Source organism: Pollicipes pollicipes, unplaced genomic scaffold, assembly GCF_011947565.3.
Source record: "Pollicipes pollicipes isolate AB1234 unplaced genomic scaffold, Ppol_2.1 Scaffold_5724;HRSCAF=6776_pilon_pilon_pilon, whole genome shotgun sequence".
In the NCBI taxonomy this organism is placed as follows: domain Eukaryota; kingdom Metazoa; phylum Arthropoda; class Thecostraca; order Pollicipedomorpha; family Pollicipedidae; genus Pollicipes; species Pollicipes pollicipes.
Window position 1 is genome coordinate 35936161 of NW_023596746.1, and position 24448 is coordinate 35960608.

General features: G+C 50.5%; 1 protein-coding gene across 1 annotated transcript in view; it reads left to right on the forward strand.

Annotated features, from left to right (window-relative positions):
• Positions 1 to 8687: 8687 nt before the first annotated feature.
• LOC119103881 (hemicentin-2) overlaps positions 8688 to 24448 on the forward strand; it is an 86133-nt gene continuing 70372 nt past the window's right edge. The window contains exon 1 of the mRNA XM_037227562.1: positions 8688 to 9008. The gene's annotated coding sequence lies outside the window, so the exon portion shown is untranslated. The remainder of the gene's footprint in view (positions 9009 to 24448) is intronic.

Consider the following 24448-nt stretch of genomic DNA (forward strand, 5'->3'; position numbering starts at 1 on the left):
TTTTGTGCAAAACGAAAATCCGGCTTGCCTTGTGCCACGCGGCACATTGACAGCATGATTTCAATCTTGGTTTTCATTTGTTTTCCGCATAAATTGGCGGCGTGCTCATCTGTCCCACAAACATAATGCTGCATTTGCAAGTCAACATTGATGTTTTTTGGGATCCAAGTCAATTTCTCACAACAACGTAACTGCTTGTTCATTCTAGACCTATTGGGGAGTAATTGTGGACAACAGTAATTGTGGTAATTAATGCGACAGCGATCGTATCTTACGATATTGAACATAAATGCAAGTCATTGTAATGTGTGAGAGGCCTCTAGTCAGCTTTTCGAGCCGGTTGTAAAATGAACTTCAGCTTAGTTGGAATACAGAATTGTCACGCTGAGGCAAATACATGACGGAAGGAAGGAAGGAATCCCGCCTCCCCATTGCCCCGCGCTCTCGCGGTGTCCTGACGTGCGGACCGATGGACATGCTAACTTTGCTTAAAGGAAACGCTCCACATTTGAATATATTGAAGCAATCAGATATGCCGACATAAGCACACTTTTAACTGTTGATGTACTTTTAAGTTAAAAAGACTGCTCTACACAACACAATTTCTCCAGTTAGTAAATATGCTTATCAACACGTCATTGCTTGATTACGTGATAATGCTTAGCACGACATTGATTGAGAGCTAGTTTAAGTTCGTCACATCTGAAAATCGCGCTCACGAATGCCAGATATGAACGACTAAACGATGCTATTTTTGGCCTTGAACGCCGCATGAATAATACAATAGCAGGATTTGAATGGCATTAATATCGCGTCATGGATGCGTGGGTAACCCTTAAATAGTCTACCCGAAACAGTCTGCATATTTTCGCGGGCGTGTAGCTTAGTAACCAGAGCGGTCTAGGTTCTAAGAGGCGCAAGGGTATGAACTGCACAGAATTGTTTTCAAGATGGTTATTTCACTTCAAATCTCATATAAATGTAGGACACTCCCTTCCCCCTTTGAAAGACAGGAGCGAATGATCAGTCTCGTGAAATGACTAAAAAAAAGAACAGAAAAACACTTCTCGCTTCGAACGTGATTCGTATATCGCTCAGAAATGATTGAGATCATTGACGCGCATTATATTGTTTCCGAGGGGTTTGCTCTGTCTTCAGCACACCGTCGAGACGCCACTGCCAGAGCAGAATATACAACGCTGTCAAGCTTTCCCTCCATCTCCGCTGCAGCCGCATTATACGCGGGATTCGATGTCCCGTCCATTCCTGGGCATCACGGCCGTACCCTCTGCGACACGCCCATCCTTAGGACCACATCCACGTCTTCTCTGATTCATCCATCTCCGGGACCGTTGTCGCGTCCCTTGCGACCCGTCCATCCCTGGAATCATGGCCTCCTATGTAGCGACTTATTCATTCCTGGGATCACGGTCGTGCCCTTGCGACACGCCCGTCCGTAAGACGACTGTCGCGTCCCTTGTGATCCGTCCCTTGCTAGGATCACAATCGTGTCTTCAGCGGCCCGCTCAGCACTGGGATCACAGTCGTGTCTTCAGAAACAAGCTCACCACTGGGATCACAGTCGTGTCTTCAACGGCTTGCTCACCGCTAAAATCACAGTCGTGTCTTTAGAGATCCGCTTACCGCTGGGATCACTATCGTGTCTTCAGAAACCAGCTCACCACTGGGATCACAGTCATGTCTTCAACGGCTCGCTCACCGCTAGAATCACAGTCGCGTCTTTAGGGATCCGTTCACCGCTGGGATCACAGTCGTGTCTTCAAAAACCCGCTCACCGCTGGGATCACGGTCGTGTCTTCAGCGGCCCGCTCACCGCTGAGATCACAGTCGTGTCTTTAGAGACCCGCTCACCGCTGGGATCACAGCCGTGTCTTCAGAAACCCGCTCACCGCTGTGATCATGGTCGTGTCTTCAGCGGCTGGCTCACCGCTAGAATCACGGTCGTGTTTTCAGCGACCCGCTCATCGCTGGGATCATTCCGCGCGGTGGGCTGGCGACCGCCGGCGGCGGTCTGGACCCCATCGTCAGTTCTCGCGACACGGAGCCGGGGCCCTGCGCAGTTGTCCGCCCGAGAGGCCGCCGTCGCCGGCCCAAGCTGCCGGAATGCCAAGCAGGCGTGATTGGTGCGACGTTAGGGTGCGGCGTGCCCGGCCGCCCGGGAACAGCGGCGATCGGTGGCGGGCGGGACCGGGACGGGGTCGCACCTCGAGGCGGCCCGCCGCGCCGCACCGGCCGCTCTTACGAGGGACATGTGGCACCACGGTGCCGGCACGAGGGCGATCCGGCCCCATAGGACGTGGCGACACGTGGCTCGAAGCGTGGACGGGCGCTGCGGTTATGGGTGAAAGTGGCCTGCGGCGACATTCGAGATCGCTATGAGGTGGGGTCGAGCGTGGATGAACGAGGGTTTGCACGTGGCCGGAGGAGACGGCCGTTGCGCAAGACGCAGGTCGGTTTACCTGGGGTAACAGCGCATCGGATCGTTCCGAGCGTCGAGAGCAATGGACATGTGGTCGAGACGAGCTGATCGCTGCGAGGCTGCTCGGGTCGCGTTGATCGACTGATGGCCGGATGAGTTACGACAGGGAGCCGAAGTTGCTGCACAAAAGACTGTTACCAGCTGCCGCTCGGGGCTGGCTGCCATGGGTTGCCTGGGAATATGTCTATCTACAGGCTCGTGACTTGGTATTTAATATGCTGTCGCATGTCAGCATAATTGACATGATATATAATAGCATCTAGTGGTCTCGCAAAACACCCCTCGAGAACTAATTTGTAGATATCGATCGTGATAAACTGTCAGCATTAACCTTATCATGGATGACGGTAGTTTGGCACCACAACAAAGAAGGGTATCATTCCGGACGTAATAACGTATTTCAGGGGATGCGATGCTATCATTCCGGACGTAATAACGTATTTCAGGGGATGCGATGATCTAAATGCCACTTTCTAAACCACGCGCAATTTTACGAACGTTTATGAAGTGTAATATCATTACGTGCTGTCGCTTTCAATATCCCTGCTTCACGCAACAGCACGAAAATATGGCTTGCGGTTTGAATGATATTTGCCAGTGTCTTATAGAACATGTTAAATCCAAATAGCTTCTTGTTTGTGTTGGCTACGCACAAGTGCAGCAATGTTGCAATACTTGAGGCTGGAAGCGAATAAAGGAGCACTAATTTTGCATGATGAATTTAAGTTTCGTACTTGCATTGGAATTCACACAACGTCGATTCAATGATAAATTCTCAACGAAATGTGCCCCACCTTTCAATTTCTAAGAACAATTTCGGGTCGAGCTAAACCTTCTCCGCATGCGCAGCGGATCACTCCCAGCATACATTTGGCTTCCCCAGTCTTACGAGGCGTCCTTAGCCTCGGCAGCCCCGACGGCGCTCAAATTAGCCGAGCACGCCCATCCGTGCGCGGCATCTCATGCTGCAAGTGCCGGGCAGATGGTGCGGGAACGGCGCGCGCCCGCCACGGCGGCCGTGACGACCTGCCCGCTCGATGGCGCCGCCACAGCTGGGAGACATGACCTCTGGAAACGGAGAGAGGAGCTGGGCAGGGGGATGGGGGAAGAGACAATGGGGCGGGGGCAGACGAAGGAAAAGATAATGTTTAGGATGTGATAGATATAAAGAACAATAACAATTAGAGAGAGGGAAGAGAGAGGGGGACAGAAAGGGAGAAGAAGAAGAGGAAGAGGATTAGAAAAAAGAAGGGAAGGAAGAAGACAAAAAGAGGATGGAGATAAAGAAAGAAAAGGTGAAAGACAGAGTAAGAGGGGCGAGCAAGCGAACTTGACGTAAAAGTCGGCAAAAAATACATGTCAAAACAGGAGTACAAAATTGGGAAGGATTCTTGAATATTAAAATCAGCAATTATGGTACATGATAGCCCGCTGCAGCTGATAGACAAACGGCTCTCTCAAAACTCTGTTATTCGCCCCTCCCGTCGCGAAACAAATGCTGGCTGAGCGATGGCTTCCTTTCGACAAACTGTTCACCTTTCTGTTATTGTTTACAAAGAAAAACGCGAGGCAGTTTGGAACGGACAAAAACATTGCCTTTCACGAGAAACCCTAAAATGACTTGTGGTGAGCAAAAAACAGATAGTCTGTTGTGGAGTCAGTAATGTAATCGCCACTGGAATTTCTGCGTTTCTCTCATCACAGTGTGGTTCGTGAATGAGGTTTGCATTGCTCTTCTATGCCCCGTCATTTCGCTTATCTTCCTTTCAACTTGTTGAGTGCGGTGCTCAGTGGCTGGTGATGCATCGCCCCGGCTTCCTCTCCATTAAACTCCCACAATTCCTATTTCCTGCTCGGCATGCTTACTCTCTGTCTTATCCTCGATCTATAGCTTACATATTACGGCCAATCTCTTCCATGAAGCCTAGCTCACTGACGTGCCATGATGGTGGAAGAATAACCGGATTCTTATATAGCATAATGCATGCTATGCATGATAGATGCAAAGAATGAAATGGGTTTCAGTGATCATTTAACGTTTTATCTATGACCATAGAAAGCAATGTTTTATCACCCTGCATTTTGTGCGTTCATGTTTTATGATGGTTTCCGAAATATTTCAGTCGCAAATGAGCAACCCAACCCGGGTCGGCATATCTTGGAGAAATGCGGCAGGCTAGCATGACATTTCGGACGCAATATAGGGACGCTATGTTTCATCGCCCTGACGTGCGTGAGTTGTATGGCGTTACTGATGTTACTGACATTAGGGCAGGGTGGCGTGATGTCTCTGTTGCAGTATGTCTGAGCACTGTTATGTGGTGTCATCGAGTGCGGTGTGGTGGCGCAGTAAGACGCAATGGCATTGACTCCGTGCATTACTGTGGAGTGGCGAGAGGATACTGACGCTGTGAATCAACGAAGCGGTACTTCTGGCGGAATAGCACGACGTTACTGCCGCAATTTATTAAGCACGGTGACATGTTGTTAGCAACCTTGTGTATCAAAGAATCTTGGCTTAAAGCTACGGATATGCAGTGTACTATCACGTGATGAAAGTTGCCCAAATGGATCGTGCTAAAGCAGCGCGGTGTGACGTTACTGACGTGCCGTGTTGCAGAGGAGGGTGGCGTGGTGTTTCTAACGTACTGCATGCGGCAGTGGGATACCATGACATTACTGATGTGCAGCATAATAAAGCAGGGCGGTAGGACGTTCAGCCCAATAAAGCATTGTAGCGTGACTTCACGAACACGCAGTTTATTGTAGCATGGTGGTGTGCTTTTCAACGCACAGCCAACTACGGCGAGGAGACGCGACGTTATAAACGTGCAGGAAATCAAAGCACTGCAGTTTAGCATCACTAAATTACAGTGTAATGGAACGGGGTGGCCTCATGGACATGAACGACTGCCGTATAGGGCAGGGTGGAGCTTCCGGAGCACTCGTCAGAGTGGGGTGCAGGAACATCTCTGACTTGCAGTTTGCAGACCAGGGCGGCTTGGTTGTCAACGCACAGTCCACTGCGGCAAAATGGCGTCACGTCACCGAGGTGCGGTATATTTGAACAAAGCGGTTTTTGTTTCCGACGCACGGTGTACAACAGGCTGACGTGTGGCACTGACGTCCAGTCTTCTTGGGCTTGATGCGGAACGTTACTGAAATTCAGTGCATTTGAGTTAGGTGGCATGACCAGACTGACATGCGGTTTATCATGACAGCGAGATGACGTGTAGTTTATCACGACAGCGTGATGTAATGCCACTGACGTACATTCTAATATGGCATGATGGCGGGACGCTGCTGGCGTTCAGTCTAATGGAGCCGGGTGGCGCTGTGTTTCTAGCGAAGCGTGTGGCAGGACGGCTCGCCATCCAGCCTCGCTGACGCTGTGTATCAGAGCAGCGGGGTGGCGCTGTGTCTCTGGCGAAGCGCGTGGCAGGACGACTCGCCACCCAGCCTCGCTGACGCTGTGTATCAGAGCAGCGGGGTGGCGCTGTGTTTCTGGCGAAGCGAGTGGCAGGACGGCTCGCCACTCAGCCTCGCTGACGCTGTGTATCAAAGCGGGGTGGAGCTGTGTTTCCAACGTCCAGCGCATATGGACAGAGATGGCTTGCCATTTTCAACGTCCAGAGCACAAAGAGCAGAGTGGCCTGATGTGTCCAACGTCGCGAAACGGAGCGGAGCGGAGCTCTGTGTAGCACAGCGCAGTGGCGCACGGTGTTCCTGACGTCCCGCGCGGAGCTCTGTGCAACAGAGCAGAGTGGCGTGCGGTGTTCGTGACGTCCCTCGCGGAGCTCTGTGTAATAGAGTGCAGTGGCGCACGGTGTTCCTGACGTCCCGCGCGGAGCTCTGTGTAACAGAGCGGAGTGGCGCGCGGTGTTCCTGACGTCCGGCGCGCTGGAGCGGCTAGCGTGTCGTTTCTGGCCGCATGGCGCCCGGTCGCGTGCCTGATTGCGCACGATCGGGCCGTCGTGTCGTCGCTGCCGATGCGGCCCGGATCGATGGCGGCGCCCTGCGGCCGCAGCCGCCCCCGCTTGACCCGTGGTGCAGATGTGCAGCGGTCAGCCGGCGCCCAGTGTTGACAGGCGGAGGACGGCTCGCCAGACGCGCCGGCGGCCAAACGGCATGCTAATGTCGTCACACCCGGGCAGCCAGCCGGCTAAGGACCTCTGCAGCGGGGCTCTATCACGTTTGTTTGTTGGGTCCCTGGGAATCGATCCTTGACGACGTCCAGGAGCTGCTCGGCGCCGCACTCTGCATACTGCTGATAGCCACTGCACTGGCCAAAACGGTTGGTACTTGCAGTCAAGCTCACCACAGTGACTATAGAGCAGGGCGTGGCCTAGACATCGCTTTCCATCATCGCTGTCGTCTGTCATCGTAAGTATAAAAAATCACGCAAGGGCTCCTCTTCGGTCTCCGTTTACTGGCATCTATGTTTAACCTTATTCCTAGCAAGGGGTGGGGTTGCGAGTGGTGTGTGTGTGGTGCGGGGGAAGGTGGGTGGATTTGGCCCCTCTGTTGGCTTGTTTCTCGATGGCGTCCCCGAAATGGTTTGGAGCGAGTCATTCGATTATTTTGTAATTTTATTTACCATCAATTTTACGCGATGTTTTCAAATTTCTGGCGGGATTTATACCATAGGGCGCAGCGACTGCCTTAGCGCCCGGTATTGGGGCACATCATTCATTGACATTTGGCGTTCATGCCAAGATCGTGTCCCGAGATGATATGCATCGCCTTCCGTTTGCACGGATAGCTCGTGCTGCCGGTAAATAAGGCGTTTGAGTCAAGGGTTTGGTTATTGGGTCAGAGCGTAGTAGCATGACATAGGCTACCCGGGGATCCGAAAAAGTTTCTTAATATTGGGGAGTGCAATACGGATAGACAAAGCAGGATAACAGAATGCTCCCCTGTATTTAGATGTAATCTTTGCTTTCAAGCTGACATTTGCACAATCACGATGCGTGGCAACAAAAGCGTGTTTCGGCTACGTGAAAAGGGTTGCAGAGGAGCATAAGGCGTCATAACATTGGATGTCACAACTATGCCAGCACTTTGACACTGAGATAGAATAATGCTGGAAAAAGATGAGCTTGTGAAGCTGAAAAAGGAAAAGGCACTTTGAGAAAAGGTGCCTCCAGAAATTAGATAATATTTTTGTTTTTGTTATCTGGAACACAACAGCCTTAAACGGTATGAAGCATTCTATCAACTGACAAGTATCAAAATCAAAACCAACTATCAAAAATCAACTATCAGTTTCGATCAACTACCAGCAAAATCAACTATCAAAAGGTTGAGGCATGCGATGCGCGGGACCTACTTCTTAACCACTTTTACCGCTTGTGGCCTCTCTCCAATAACACCACCGCCATATTTTTCAGAAACGTAGACTCCGTCGAGAGGATTCAAACGCCGTTAGTTTTTTTATAAATGTCCCCACAGTTTCCAAAATTCGCAATAATTTTCTAAAACGCGGTGTCGAAATCTGTACGGCGGCTCCCAGGCTGCACGGGAATTGTCACAAGGCCTGCAAAGCTTTGCTGGCTCCGACGCTGTCGCCACCCCTCCAGGCATGCAGCGCAGACAACCGTGCCCCGGTGCTTACCGGTAGAGTATCGGCGTTATCATCAAGGACACCGTTCAAGAGCCGTGGTATGGACTGAGCACCAGCTGCTGGCACCGCAGAACCGAAATGTTGCGTCAGTTCTCCGATTATGTCCCCCGCTGTCAGTGGGCGTCCCTCTCCCCGCCCGCCAGCCCACCCCGCTGCACCCGGACGATTAGGGACGGCAACCCCTCGGCTGCTGATGGCAGGCCGGCCGGCGCACCGTCCGCCCCGGCCACAAAGGCGGCCGGTATGAATAAGCGGCCCGTTGGCGGCGGTCGGCTCCGTCGGCTGCGAAGCGTCGTTACCGACGGCCGACGGCGCCGGCGACGGCGGCCGGCACGGGCGCGCCGGCAGCCGGCACTGTCACCCGGCGACCGTGCGCGCCGTCACGTGCCGCGCTGGTGGCGGAGCGCCGTGACGGGCCGCGCTGACGGCGGACGACTGTGACGGGCCGTGCTGACGGTGGACGACTGTGACGGGCCGTGCTGACGGTGGACGACTGTGACGGGCCGTGCTGACGGTGGACGACTGTGACGGGCCGTGCTGACGGTGGACGACTGTGACGGGCCGTGCTGACGGTGAACGACTGTGACGGGCCGTGCTGACGGTGAACGACTGTGACGGGCCGTGCTGACGGTGGACGACTGTGACGGCCAGTGCTGCGGGCTGGAGCTGAAACGGTCGGCGCTGAAGACCAGGCGTTGTGACGGACAACGCTGGACGCCGGTTGCGGCGTGGGTGAAGACGGAAGCAGCGGTGACGTGATGACCGTCGCGTGACCGACTGGACTGTGCGCGGATTTTCGTCAGCGTGAGAGTTTCTCCGGAGCGGAGGCAGGAGCTTCGACCGTCGCCCAGTTCTAAACGCACGAGGTCTCAGTGGTCGCGGCAGGTGAGCTGAGGAGAAGGAACACACAAGTGCGTCCAGTTGGTTAACGTCTGCAGTTCATTAAACTACTTACTGGCCACTACGAAAGGCAGCCTAAGCTGTCGTGGTTCCTACGTCTTATCATGTCGTTTTTGTGTTTGCCGGCAGCGCAATTGCAATTTTACAAGCAAAGCTGCCGAGTTTTGGGTGAAAAATGGCATAATTTTCGGGTTGGCTGGTTCGGCCATGGCCCGGCAAGCCATAACTCGCTTCTCAATCCCATAATACCTTTCCAACCAAAAAGCTGTTTGAATATTCAGGCAGGCTATACGGTTGCAACTGTAATCTTCTTGCAAGCACGCTGTTTTAGTTGCTGACGATGTGCGTAATTGTACCCAAATCATTAGGATGCTAGCGTTGAGTAGAGAGTCATCATAACACAACCGGGTCGTGACGTGGGCAACAGTTAGATCCCAAAAGCCGTGCAATAACATCCGACCCGTCCTTAGTTTTTCTGACATGCAAATAACAATGCCAGAAGCAGCACTGGCAAATATGCCATTTCTTTGAATGTTTTAATATGGAGGAATCTAATACCATGCATTGATGTCTGAGGCTATCGCAGGGTGGGGAATATTCCAGCACCGGCTTTAGAAGATGCTCACTTTCTGTGTAAAAGGGTTATTGCCATGTTCACAAACGACTGTGAAGTCAGTTCGTAAGAAAACAAGTAAGCAATGATGCAAGTTTAAATTGATCTTAAGTAGATGACGTGTGCATTCGCGCACATTAATCAAACAAACGCCTGGGTAGGTTGAGGTTCATAAAATACACTTAGATTGTAATGCATTTCCCTTTATAATCTGCCCATATGCGGCCGTTTTACTATTCCGTCGTCGTGCCACGATTGCATTCTGTACGGCCCCATATATTTTACCTTTGGATCCAATCTAAAACCTCTATTTTTTCCAAATAAGACCGTTGACGCATGATCTCTTCCCGAACAATCTTCAACACAAAATGAAGGTAAGCGGCGATCCCCAAATTATTCTTCCTACCGCATTCGCCGCTTGATCTTGCATGTTGAGTTCTGTTGGCGTCGAGCTACAACATAATGAACAGCGTCAATTTCCTCCACATTTGTACAGGTCACACGAAATCGTGTTCACAAAAATCGAATATCGAATGAACTTCACGTCAACGTGCCACCCAAAAGCTATATACCGTAAAGCTCGAATGTTGTCCGTCGGTATCAGTGTAGCGGTCATTGGCCATTGGCGGACGGCTACGCTGTAACAATGTAACGGCAACACCCACTCCGGGCCAGGCCCTTGAATTAGCTGAAGCACTGCCGGTAGAAACTAGACAAAGCAGCAATACGAGGCCGTAGATAGATCTTTCAAGCAGGGGCGTGGGAACCAGAGGGAGGAGGAGGCGGCAGTAGGACATTGACTGCCAGCTGTCTGAAAATTTAAAATTAATCCTTTGGGCGTTGACTGGACATAAGTGTTAAAAAATGGCCATCGGCTCCCCAACTTGGGGGAACTTCGTTGACCCCGGAGATAAGTGCAAAGTCATCCAAAGTCCATGGAATAACCCCGGATCACTTCAAGTTATCCCAAGTTATCCCTTGAATGCAAATGGTGGCATTTTTGGTTTCAACCAGTTCTGTTCTGCGTGTGTACAGGGCTCTTACACTGACGTTAGCAATGTGGTTTGTTAGAGCACGAGCGTGAGCTTTTTTAACCAATCTGACCGGCCGACGATAACAAATGATAAGAAGCCAGCAGGGTGCCTTGTGCGGTGCGTACGGGCAGAAAACTGGTAAACTTCCATCATATTTTGCACTTGCATGTTCGGAAATTTATACAATGATGAGTTGTCGTTAGAATGTCTGTCTATACTGAATGAAAAGCGGGGAAAACATTATTTACGGCGTTGCGGGCAAAAGCTGACTATATAAACGCTTGGGCGTTAATTTGCAAAGTATCATTCTTAAAAAGGATAGACATTGACTTCCCCATTTCAGACAACGAAGTCCATGCTTGTTGAATGATTTACATTTTGATGATTAGCTTGAGCTACAGCGCGCTCATTTTGATTGGAAATTGACCTCCGTAAACTGCACTACACGCCATCAAGTCGCTCTCAGTTTACACCGCGATAAAAGTTGGAAAAGGCGACCCTGATTTCTTCCTAGTCCATTCTTGGTGTCGTTCTTGATATGCAAATTTGGTATCAGCCATCGATTGGCAGTGTATGTTTACGCAGACCATGCTTCTGGGCTCACCACTCTGTCTGCTCTAGCTCCCAGACATACGTGGCATCGATCGTTGAAAAGGTCAACACACGGCCGGATCGTATGCTGGTTCTCGATACCCCGCGACCGGCTGCACGCGCCAAGCCACACGTTCGCCAGCCCGGTTGCCCGTCCTCTCCTCTGCCAAACGATGTACGTTGCCGTCACGACGCTGGGAGGGCGAGACCTGGGCTGGTTCGAACAGGTGCCAGGCAGCTCTTTTGCAGCCACCAATTTTGTGGTTTCCGTGCTAATCGAACGTGAGAAGCTAAATCACAGGCAAATGTCTACCTCGATCGGCTCAGCTCGTCGACTTCCCTCTGGCTGTCAATGCATCTCGTCGCTGAGGACAGGATGTTGGGTAGCGGCATGGTCCAAAAAATCAGCAGGGCCCAAAGAACAGACTCACGTGGGTATTAATGAAGCTGCAATGCGAATGCCGCTTTCAAAGTAGCAGTGCAATGAACATCGCAGATAGTGAAACATGCTCTTGCGACCAGATGAACCGCCATATCTATATTTCTTGAGTATTTTGTAAGGTATAGCTTGGAACACTGAGAGTCGCCCCGGTAAAAAACAGCGAATTGGCAAATTGGCCGAAGCATAGGAAATACCCTGATTTGTCGTCGGTCTGTCACTGAGTCGAGCGACCAACCTTAAACCATATTTTAATCTCGTCGCCCGGATGGGATGAAACGTAAAGAGGATACCATGGCGCCGTAAGGTATGCTAAGGGGTCTTTACGGAAAGACTTTCAGGCATTATGTGAAGAAATGTATTACCACGGAGACCTCAAGTTAGGTTGTGCAGTGCGTGCTGTAATATCTGTTCGTTGCCGATAACAAAATCTCAGTTAAAAACATTTTTGGCACCAGGCGGCGCGTGAAGATATACATTTTTATCGCCAACCTTATCCACCGAGTCGGCGCGTTTCACCACCCCTGGAATCGAACCCGCGTACAGCCCAATTTGAATGAAATCTAGATGTAAATTATCAATGTAAAGTTTCAGCGAGCCAGAGGTAAAACTGGGTCAGCCATATGCTCAGTGAACGCCGACGATTTGATGTTGCTTTCGTAAAACCTTTGTGGTTAACGTTACGTTTTCGGCAAAACATGAGATCGATAAGCCTGTGCTATGTCCAAAATCAAAGTCTTCTTAAGACATATGTGCAGCGTAGATGAGCACCCAGGTATTTAACAAATGATGTTCTTGACACTGTGCCTGATGTGCCAAATATAAATAGACTTTACGCTGATGCAACTTATACATTTTAGGGGGGGAGGTCAAGTTGGCCATCTTCTTCGGGACACTTGTTGGAAGACTGGACTCTGATGTCAATGCGTACAAACCACGAATGTCGCACATGCCACAAAGGTTGGAGCTGCGTTGTTCGAACAATACCCACACCAATGATACAAAACTTGAACGTGGGCTACACATTCTTGAGTCACACCCTATGGTTATTCAGAATCAAAGTCAGAGACATCTTAACTCGTCGAGGACTGTAGCCAAACTAGATAAGCTATTCTCCATTTCCGAGTTGAGCCATGCAAGGGCAAACGTGAGTTGGTTGGATGCATGGCTAGTTAACAGGCGCAAAGCATCCTGAGTAACAGCAGAGCTGAGCAAGGTTGTACCTTACGAACCATGGCACATTCTTATTTTTATCGACAGTGATCAAATTGCTCATAGCAAGTTCAATGCCTTCGATTTCAGATGTCCCGTCGGTCGGCACATTTTAGCGTAATAGCGGTTTTTCCAGACATGTATGTGTGCTTACATTGAACAGGGAACAATGATGGCCTGATGTCCCGATCAGTTGTTCCACAAACTGAAACCTGAATATACGTGATATGGCGTGCACCCGCTCTGCAAATCCTAGCAGGAAATCCTGCGTTTAGTTAAACACCGGTATTGGGCGTCGAAGCCTGAATTCAACGTTCCGTTCCCTGTTAGACATAAGTCTGAACCACCGCTGGAAATGGTCTTGGCATCAAATCATGTTTTTGCGGCAGCTCGGCCCGTTCATCAGCGACGACGGAGCCACCCGTGTGCTTCGGGCTATATTTTCTTAAGATATGCATTTATACCGGCGCCCAGTGCTGAACGCCCGTCGTCCTTTGCCCCCCCCCCCCTTGTTGTGTGCTGGTAATGCACCGTGTAAACAGCAGATCACCCACTCCCGCAGCGGCCTCCGTATATTCTGTGGCGTGAGTCGCCGGCGGCGGCTGACACCGCGAGCAATACGTTGCCGAGTCCGTTTCAGCCGTGCCCGAAGCCTTGAATGGAAAACTGATTTGGCGGCCGATGAGTCGGATCCGGCATCGGGCTGAATCGGCGGTGCCACACCCCGTGCTGGCGGCACCGACCTCGGCGATCAATGCCAGGATCCGTCACCACCAGGTCAATCGGCGACAGGCCGTTCCCAGACGCACGTCGCGCGCCCGCACGTGCCGCCCCGTCGCCGACAGGAGACCGAGCGGCGCCGCGCCGCCGGGAGAGGCGGCGCCGGCGATGAGTAAGGCGCCGACAAAATGAGCACTATTCCCTGGATGGCGGCGCTGAATTACGACCCAGAATTATTGCATGACTGCGCGGCTCTTCACGCCGGCGAGGGCGCTACGGCAGCTGAGCCGACGGATCGGGCGGAATCGCCACGCTCGGCGCGCCACGGCGACGGAGGGACGGCTGGCAAGGACTTGGCCGCGTCTGAGGTGAAGCTGGAGACACGGCCGTCTGGAGCCGCCGTCCTTTGCAGTGAACTGTCGTATGTCCGAACAGGCCTACGGAGGACGCCGAGAGGCACCAAGTTTGTTTCTCACCACTTCAACAGCAACCGTCACCGCCTCCGTGGTCGAACTTCGACGAGCAACGATGCGCATCTTAATAGAGGCAATTTCCAAGCGTGGTGGGTCCCGAATATAATTAAAGTTTGATGGCTCCGAAAAGACATAACTATACTGGATGCATGACTCGCTCGCTCGCGGTTCATTTAGTTAAATACAATATGATTTTGTGCGGCCTTGGTCATGATCTGAATATGTTTAGCTCGCCATGGATGCGTGCATATGTGTATGCGGAGACTGGTTCAGTCATGCTTCCCGAGTTAGTCCAAAACGTCTAACAAAGGTATACTCCCTTTCTTTTTGTGATATAGTTAGGGTCGGATCGGTTGTTACGCATACACCGTCATATAGTGTAGAATGCACCACACTTATATGTATTACTGGGATGTAAGTATTCCTGGTTGTTTCATCGAAGCAGAGATGGGGCATGCATGAAGGGCATCAGAGACAATGCTGTGGCCGAAATAGCTCGGCTAGGAGGATGTCGGATTTTCACGTGTATGGTACAGGTTCCATTCCCGGATGGTAATATGGTCGGTGGGCACTTATATAATCACTGTTGCGATGACTAATGCCCCATGCAGGTTCACACGGCGAAGAACGTCACGCAAACCTTAATGAGGAACCCCACCAGTGATATGGACTTTTAGTCAGATAAACGACGTCGCTAATATCACTCGCCAATCTAATTATATGACCCAATTATGATCTCGTCAAATGATCTTGTACTGAAAAACACCAGCTTTTGGGGTGCCTCTCTCAGCTGCTAGACTCCGGCCTCCTCCCATATTTTGGTCTCCCAAACTCTCCCCATCTTCCCCCTTCTCCACCAAACTTATTTTCTCCTTTCAGCTCTCGTCCTCGCCGGTAGCTTTTTTCCTAGACTTCTAGTCACGTGCATATGGCTCCTCCGGCTCCGACAATATGCTCGCTGGCTGGCAGCGCTTCCCAAGAGACCGATGCATCGCTCTGTGACGGCGGCTAGAATAGGGTGTGGTATAGGGGCGTGCACACCATAGTTGTGTGTGCGCGCCTTATCAGAGGAGCACACGAGTCTTGAAAGGACAATCTTTAACTGCAATGGCCTTTGGTTGTGCGAGAACAATGGCAATCCTTCGCTATTTCCACTATAAAGGAACGTGTGAATTTGACCCACAACCGTTTGTTTGCTTTTAATCCCACTCCTTATTCAAAGCTATCGATGAGTTGCCTAGCATCCCGTGTGGTGAACAGCTTCAAGAGCATAAGAGGGGGGAACACTGCTGCAGTATCGCTTGCTCTTTGCACCGATTGTCTTTGGTATTCCACTTCATTCAACTGAATGCAACAGTATTTCAGCAGCACCAACAGCAAGTAGGAGTGATACAGCGACAACTAGTATTTTGTGTCCGGCCAGGTCGGTAACGTAACTATGTTTTTGCACTGGGTGACTGTCAGTGCTTAAAACCGAACGAAATGTGCGCCTGTCATCACGCATCTACTTTTCTTTAATGTCATGTGTAACACCATTAACTGATCAGACCTTTCGCCAAGACAACTATGGGCAAGGCTCTCGTTTGCAATGGAAAAGGGCAGTTCATGACATGCGTCCAGCGTTTCGGCTTTGGCGGCCGATAATCAGAACGACCCAAAACAGAGGCCAAGAGCTCAGCAATCGGACCCTAAAAGTCACATATCCCAAGCCACCCCCCCCCCCCCGCCATCCTACGCGTGGAGTGCATTCTTCTGCAACATAGATATGAACTCATATGCATGATTTAAGTCAGACATTTTTCGTTATAAATTGAATCGCGCGCGGCGATTCGAAGACAACCTCAGCATTTTCCTGATGCGACATCAGTATGCATCTGGTCTGACGTAACCCTGATGTGGGATAAACTTAACTTACTTAGGATAACTCGGCCTTTTCACAGTTTGAAGATACCCTGTATGTCTTCATACGGATGATGATATTGATCCCTACCGGTGTCTTGCTCCTTTGCATTTCGAATGGCCGAGATAGCGTTATCGATATGATAACTCGTCACCCTCCTAACCTGTCAAAAACCTAACACCCTACACATACCCGAGAAGCATGTCTGGATCGTTTAATGCTTGTGCGTCGCCCACGGTTATTTACTATTAAGTTGGGACGGGCTATTTTCTACCTTTCTTACCCCACCATTTTTCAGTGTTCGCTTGGGCCGCCTGACTCGACCTGCACGTGATCGTACACATGTGCGGGCAACACATATCGTGAACGCAAGTAACAAAACGCATTTGTATAGGTCACAATAGGCTATTAATTTGGGGAAACTACCAAGTAAATTTATCATGGGATCATTTACTGAGTAATATGACTGTGATTTGTTTGTCATTCTGTCATTTGCCTGTCATTTGTGCGCATCGACAGCCGTATTATTTTAGAGACGTATATGGCTCGTACAGGGGCTCAATGAGGTAATGTGAATGAGGCACACATATTTTGATACCAAGTGTTTACAGCTGCATTCGAATGTCTCCTTCCGTAGAATGTCCATTGAATCAACACATTTTGCATGGAACGAAACATAGTGTCAAAGGAGTCGCGTGTGTAACTGGAAACTGATCTGTCAGCAACGGTCCGCAATGTTTTGGTGCGAGATCTGAAATGTTTATCAAACTTTCACCGATACTTAGCGTTCCAACATCCGCCACTGACAAACGTCAAGAACGACGCGTTCTTGCAGCCTTTCTGGGGTTAAAAGCCAGACCATTAATTATCGTAGCCTCGTGAGCGCGATCTCATAGCCCGTGATAAGTTGTGTTTTCAACCCTTCTGGGCATGTCTGATGATGTTTTCATCACGGACGGCGTGCAGCATCTGTAACCATCTTCGGGCAAGGTTGGTCAAGGAGCTTGAAAAACGCCAACCTGATGTAAAATGTACCGCGAACAATGCACACTCTCGCGTCTATCACTGACACCTGAAGGGCTTGCGTGCATTTCACAACACTTCATATGTGTACATAGACCTATTCGGTTACACAAATTGCTGTTAAGACTTTACAAAGTAGTTTTTGCCCAACCTTTTCTGTTCCCGAATACGCCATCGATGACATTTGTAAAACTGTGATAAACCAAGAGGTTTCATCCACGAGCAGTCAGTTGGAGTCCCGTAGCGACAAACTGGGCCTGGTTGATTCGGAAATATCGAGTGGAATAAACCCCAGCGGGTGAAATCTTTGTCTTTAAGAAACATTCGTCGGTAGGAAACCCATTGTAAACTAAACCTGAGGAGCTAGAAAGGTTCCTCATCGCGATTTTTGCTTTGGGGAGGCTATCTGCGTTCGAGAGCGTCGTATACGAAATTTTATAGCCAAAGATTGCGTCACCTATACGCCGTCTGACAAGAGTCGACTACGTACGTGTGTTTGTGAATGGGAAATCGACCTGGTCATTGATTATGGACATCAGTGGTCTGACCAGGAAGTCCTGAGTCACCCCGTGTGGCGATCGACGAGCCAGAATTCCATTTCCATGCATCCGTTTCCTATTGCGGAGGTGACCACCAAACCAGAGAGAAGAGATACGGTGCTTTCGATCCTGCCGTGGGGGATGCCCAGACCGACGATGTCGAATGCCTTACTTAGATCGATCGCCGTGGTCGGCGACAGGCGGCCGTCGGCTCACCTGCCCATGAGCCACCCGGCAGCGGCAATCAGGGATTCTCCGCTGAGTGAGGTGGTCGGCAGAGTATTGAGTAGTGTTGAGTGGCCGCCAAAATGGAGTTGTGCAGGGCTGTTTGACTACTTGATTGCGCACGAATTTCTGGGCGTCCAGAGCGCAGACTGAAGCGATATCGGCCGGAACTCATATATCTCGAATGATCACTAAATTTAAAGATAAGGAAAAACGCAGGCAGCTTTTGCACATCTATGTACATATCACTTAAATGAGGCGATTATTAAAGCGCAACAAGTGACTGAGAACACTGAAACCGTGCCGCCGGGCAGACGAGGTACATCATGCAAGCCGACGGTACTGATAGATCCCATGTGTGCCATATCAACTGAAGTTCTGGAAAGCGACTTACAAGAGCTGGTATTTTGAGGCAGGCAGACGCGAGAGCGCTGTCGCAGTCGTCTGGGGTCGTCCCGCAGGATCCTGATTGCGATGCCTGAGCCCACGCGGGCGTTTGCATATTGGTTGAGGTAAAGTTTGCTGCCCGGGGATTTCACCACTGGACTGGCTAAAGTGTTTCGACGTTCCTCAGAGTCATCATCAGAGCGGCAGTGATTTCGAAAGAGCTGATAGCCGTTGGAGTCCCGGTGGACCCTGATGGGAGCCTGGTGCACGCTATTACGCATATGCTGGGGTTTGGTGCCGTCGTCGTTTATGGAGCATCAGCTGATAGTCAAAAGCCCGGTCTCCGTTCGTAGTCATTCTGTTGACGGTGAGAATTCCAATCCAGTCACACCCGCCCCACTCCAACTCCCCAACTGTCGAGCACAAGGTCTGCGCGGTACCTTGCCGGTGCAATACCCTGACATGCTCGGAAGGCTTCTGCAGCGATCTTACATCAAATCCCGCTTCGCCACGCATGTGTATTTTCGGGAGAAATACAACCTGGCTGCTGTTGCCGCTCCCCTTCTCGTGCGTCGGTGCGCGAGTCCTGCAGCGACGGCTAGTCGGACCGCTCGAGCCGCGCGGCGCGCAACGGACAGTGCTGGTCAGCGGCGTCGCTGCCACGTACTGACAGGGCGACGTAAAACGCAGCTAGAATGCGTGGAGACTGGCGAGTCCTACGTCCTGAATCGGACGATGAACTGTGCTACCCATCAGCCGCTATGGAGATTAGCGGTGACGTACAGGAGGGGGGGGGGGGGGGAGGGATCAGGGGACGGCTTTGGAATAGTGCCAGTGCAGCAGCTCTTCTGGAGCCAACTGTCACTTCCAGATATTTTCCATTCAGCACTAGTGCTGACATTTCAGGATCCATCCATGTCTATTCGTGTGAAGGAACGCTATAAATACATAACGTCGGAGTGGGCTCTTGAAACGGCATCGGCTGTCAGGCATCGCATGCCATATATTTTGAACGCCCGGCAGTTAAAAATGTATCTTCGTCAATTCTTCATGGTGCCCGTTTCCGATACAGATCAGAAAACTATTGTGTGGAACATTGGTTCCTTTCGATGCAGTTCATTGCGCCCAGCTGCACATGCATTCCTGCTACCACATTCCTTTTTATGTTTGCTGGCGCCCGTGCTTCACCATCACCACGGCATCCACAGGATTTGAGAACATAATCTAGCGCGCTACGCCAACGGCTCGTGATGATTCTGCAGTTGATGGATGGTCGCGTCCAATAAGTTCGTCAGGTCCAACATGAATAGCTTTGTGATTAACGAGTCTTTATTAAATACTGGCATGCCGTGAAATCACACGCGAGATCTCAGCCGTTCAAATCTGGACAGGATACATTACTACCAGCCGACCGGGTGATCACACATACGGATGCAGCCCTCGTTCCGTGTGCATGAGATGTCATGCTGACATGTTTATCTATCGGAAGACGGACACATGTAACCTGGGCCTCTGTTTTTCCTAATGCCAGCGTAATTGACGTCTGACTTGTAAAGCGGTCAAATGCGCGGTACTCATGTTGCCGCCCTGCGCGATATTGAAAAGGCCGGCCCGTGCAGCCCGTGTAATTAAAAATTGGACGGAGCAGCTGCCTTCACTTACACCACTGGCGTGGCATTACCTTGAAAGTAAATCAGTGTGATTAAGCGCTAAGTTACGCACTGATCGCCGATCCGTGGGCCGGTCCCTGCGGTCAGTTTGAGATCCAGGTATCAGGGCGGTGGGCGATCGCGGCGGGCTTGTGAAACATCACCAGTTAGTTTCGACTCTTCCACGCGAAATGTTTTTCGCTGTCAGAACGGCTAGCTATAGGGACCATGTTATGTCGCACTGCACGAGCCCTGTGCACTAAATGGCCCACAGACTGCAAACAGCAGTTTGCACGCAGGCACAAGTCGTACTACTTGTGTGGCGTTCTTGAGTGGTCAGTGTCATACATACAGGATGCATGCATGTCTGCTACATCCCAGACGTAGAAGTACGGGCGCATATCTCAGCCCTCTCGATATCTGTACGGGCGCATATCTCAGGTCAGGTGATAACAAAGAGTTGGGCGGCCTTAGCCACAAGCACGTCTATGCGGGGGCGTAATGGCCATGTGATTGCACATCGGCCTCCCACGTGGGGGCTGCGTTCAAAGCTCGGTTGGGCCCTGAGCGTTCATATGGCCTATGCAGCCGCTGTCGCTCCAGAAAAGGATTGTGATGGCATGCGTCACGTTCCCTAAAAAAAAACACACTACGCCTACCTCATTACTCTGACGTCAGTGCATATCCTAGGCGATGATAAACAGAGCGTGAAACACAACTTAAGCATTTCAGAGAATATTGCGCTGGTTCTGCATCCCTCTAAGCTTATACAAGGGCAATAATAAAATGCATCCTTAGTTGTGACAGCAAATGCGATGTTTTCGAATCTGTGTTTTGCCAAACTTTTGTCTTACCTGTAAAAAGGTGGACAGAAGTGTCCTGTGCATGACATGTGACTCAATGACGTTAAATATCAAAGGAGCCGTTCATAGAGTATGCGACACATTACGGTGTGTTTTCAACCACGCTACCCTGGTTACACGCTAATTACGGAGGGCGACCTCAATTCAGGCATCTGCAATTTCAAGCATCTGGACCAAGCCTGCACACTAGTGTGACATGTACACTGGCTATGCTATTTTAAGCATCTGGACGAAGCCTGTCCACTGGTGTGGTGTACATCACTTATAAGCGGAAGGCAAATTATTTATAACCAGCATTTAAGTTTTGTTAGCTGCATTGGCAATGTCATGGCAAACTAATTGTTTGACTTGCCTGTGGTAAGTCAAGCAAGTGAGTCACACTTACCTTTGGTAAGTGTGAAAGCAAAAGTGTGTGTTTGGTCTTGTGTGACTTGCTTGAGTTTGTGGCTGCGAACCAGGGTCATAGTTTGGTATTTACAAAAAAGCGATAGCCAGCGTTAGTAGTGCTTTCAATAGAGCCAATGAGAACCAGAAACAAGGAACCAGGCCCATGGCCTGTTAAAGGATCAGAGAGAACCGGGATTGAAGGTTTGGATTTTTCGAGGGAACCAGTAGAAACCATGATCCGGGTCTTGTTTTGTCCAAAGAACCAGTGGAAACCAGGATCCAGGTTTTTTGTCGAAGGAACCAGTGGGAATCAGGAACCAAAACTGGGAACCAGGCACATGTCTGATCACCGAGTTAGAGTATGAAAACGGATCTCCGCAATGTTTCATTACTCTGCTGGTCTGAACGACCTGTTGACAACACACACATTGGAAATGTGTACACACATTATATAAGGAAGCATACAGACTTACACACTATATAAGAAAGCTTAAAGTACAACTATTTTTAGTTCAATTAGCACCTCAAGCAAATTCAAATCGTTGCAATCCATAAACGAGTTCTATATACAAGAGAAAAATGAATACTATCCATGTTGTATGGCCAACTGACGGGAGCGGTATAAAAATGATCGCATACCGTCTGGAGTGCGTGGTTAATGGATTGTGTATTGGGGTGGCGTGGTATAGGCTGATCGATAGGCTGAATTGACATCCTTCAAGCCTGAGAGACAGAGCGTGACTTATTGTCAGGCTGAGATCGTAAGATTCCACACATATCATTTCAAATTGCCTTCTTGAAGCGCGAAGTGGGGATTGGAAGGCGTTCATCATTACACTGCAACTGAACTCTGCTCAGGTTTAGTTTTATGGGTTCGGAGTCCTTACTCATGGTCAGAAGCACGCCTTCAAACGTTGAACACGGCCGCCAATATAACCAACGTGTGCTCTATAACGTCGTTTAAAGGGAGTGCTCCACATTTTTGCGGGGTTTTTAACTGAGATGGCCACTTGGAAACTCGTGTAGTGCACTTCACGGTCCTGCCCTCCTGGGACTCTGGTTTCAGAGCTGGAGGCCTGCGAACTTGCGCAAACTATTTCGTGCTTGCTATTGCACAGAAACGTCACACAGGCATGTATAAAAGCGTCACGAAAATACTGTCACCCCATTGTCCATGCGGCGCTCGAGTCTAAGATGCATATATGCGTCGAGATATTCGTATCTTGGGTATTTTGACACAATTTCTGGCACCATCGGGGTTCAGTTGGCTATAAAGCAATGCTATAAATGCAGTGGAAGTTTCGAACACCAATCATGTTTTATGCTACATGGCACGCGATGTTTGGACAGTGGTACAAATTATGGCGGCAACAAGACTGGGAATAGAATAACTTAAGAATGGGGTACGAACGGAATATGCGAATGCCAGTAAACAATATAAGATCACGGATTAATCGCAAGAACGCTACGAGAAAGTGACAAATGACACACACGTTGCCCCACTTTTCTCGAGAAGTTGATGCACCTCAAGTGAGTCAGCCCGTCCGCTACGGTATGAATTCAGCACGCCCAGCGTTACAGCCCCCAGACATCGTGCGTGAGATTAATGACGCAGTAAAATGATGCCATATTACGGATCTTATTTACTACATAGTAAATTTTGTGATCTAGAGCAGCCATTTGCACTTAAAAGCGTAGCACTTACTACATCATATTTGATGCCTTCCTCAGTGTCCTCAAATGTGAAGCACGGTCTTTATCCTGTACCGCCTGGTACATTGAGGGTCGATAGCTCAGCATAATCACACTGAACTCATGATGACAAAAACCGGCAGCTGAAGGCCGTTTTTGTCGATTTCAAGCACAAGTAAAACTTGGCAAGGACAGCAAACTACGGCTTACATCTCAGTGGGGGTGGGGGAGGGGGGAGGGGGAGGCAAGACTCCCGACTTACTGCGCTTTTTTCGGGACGTCTATAGGACGTTTATACGTCTATAAGACTCCCGACTTACTGCGCTTCTTTCGGGACGTCTACAGAACGTTTACGGGAACGAGGATAAAAAGAGACACTACGGGAGCGCGTACTCCGCAGAGTAAAACACTGATCGCGCGGTAATGTCAAGGACCATACACTTCACGGTCGATGTTGAGTGGTTTGCTCACTACTGCGCCGCATGCAATGCAAACAAAGGGTATGCCTCTGTCACGCATTATTTAGAGTGCACTTACCGAGCCGTTACCTAATCCTGACAGTCTTCCACACAATAAGCACAAATTACAACCAGCTGCCAAGAGCCGAGTACAATTACTTTCCATGGCATGATCGTGCATATCGCCTGTCCCGACGGCGCTCCTATCGGCGTGATCTGGCACGCCGCACCTGCGGCCTTCGCCGGCCTGAGCCTCTTGGCGCGGTGTCAAACGCCTCCGTGCGAGAAGCTCATGGTGCAGTCCCCGAACAGTGGGCTGGCATTGATCGTGTGCTCCTTGGTCCACGGCGCGGAGAGAACGAGAAGCCGCGGCACTGGACCGTGCCGGCCCGGGGTCAGGGTGGGCTGTGGCCAGGGCAGGCCGCGGGCATGGTGACCTGTGGTCACGGTGAGTTGTGATCCGGGTAAGATGTGGACGGGGTGAGATGTGACCGGGGTGAGATGAGGTCAGGATATGTTGTGGCCAGGATGAGCTGTGATCAGGGTGAGTTGTGGTCAGCTGTGGTCGGGACAAGTTATGGTCGGGGTGAGTTGTGGTGGGGTGAGTTGTGGTCTAGGTGAGTTGTGGTCAGGATGAGTTGTGATCAGGATAAACTGTGGTCAGGGTGAGTTGCAGTCGGGATGAGCTGTGGTCAGGGTGAGTTGTGGTCAGGGTGAGTCGTGGCTGGACTGAGCTGTGGGCAGGGTGAGTTGTGGTCGGGGTGAGCTGTAGTCGGGGTGAGTTCCATTCGGGCTGCCTGTGATGTGGTCAGGGAGAGCTTTACTCAGGTCACGTGGAAGTCCCTGGAATGGGGACTGTCTCCTGTCACGCAACAACAGAGAGTACTCACGAGGGCAATGGGATTACGGTCCGAAATTATGCTGCCTGCTCAAACAAGGGCGCCGGAAATGGTCAGCCGTCCCGCAAATATGCGTGCCAGTGAGCTTATGGGACAGCTTGGGCAGTGATATCCGCCGGTTAGACACACCCTGTGCATAAGGAAGCCTGTATAAGATATCGGGTCGCCGAGAATCTGCAGAGTGTCGCGATAAGGTGAAGGGACTGCTGCCAGACGACTGCGGCTCAAAGGCTGTGAAGCTCATGCCCCTTCCTCTTCAGAAGAGACAGAGAGAGAGTGAACAGCGGCTGTAGGATGCTGCTGGTCCCGCGGTCTTCCCTT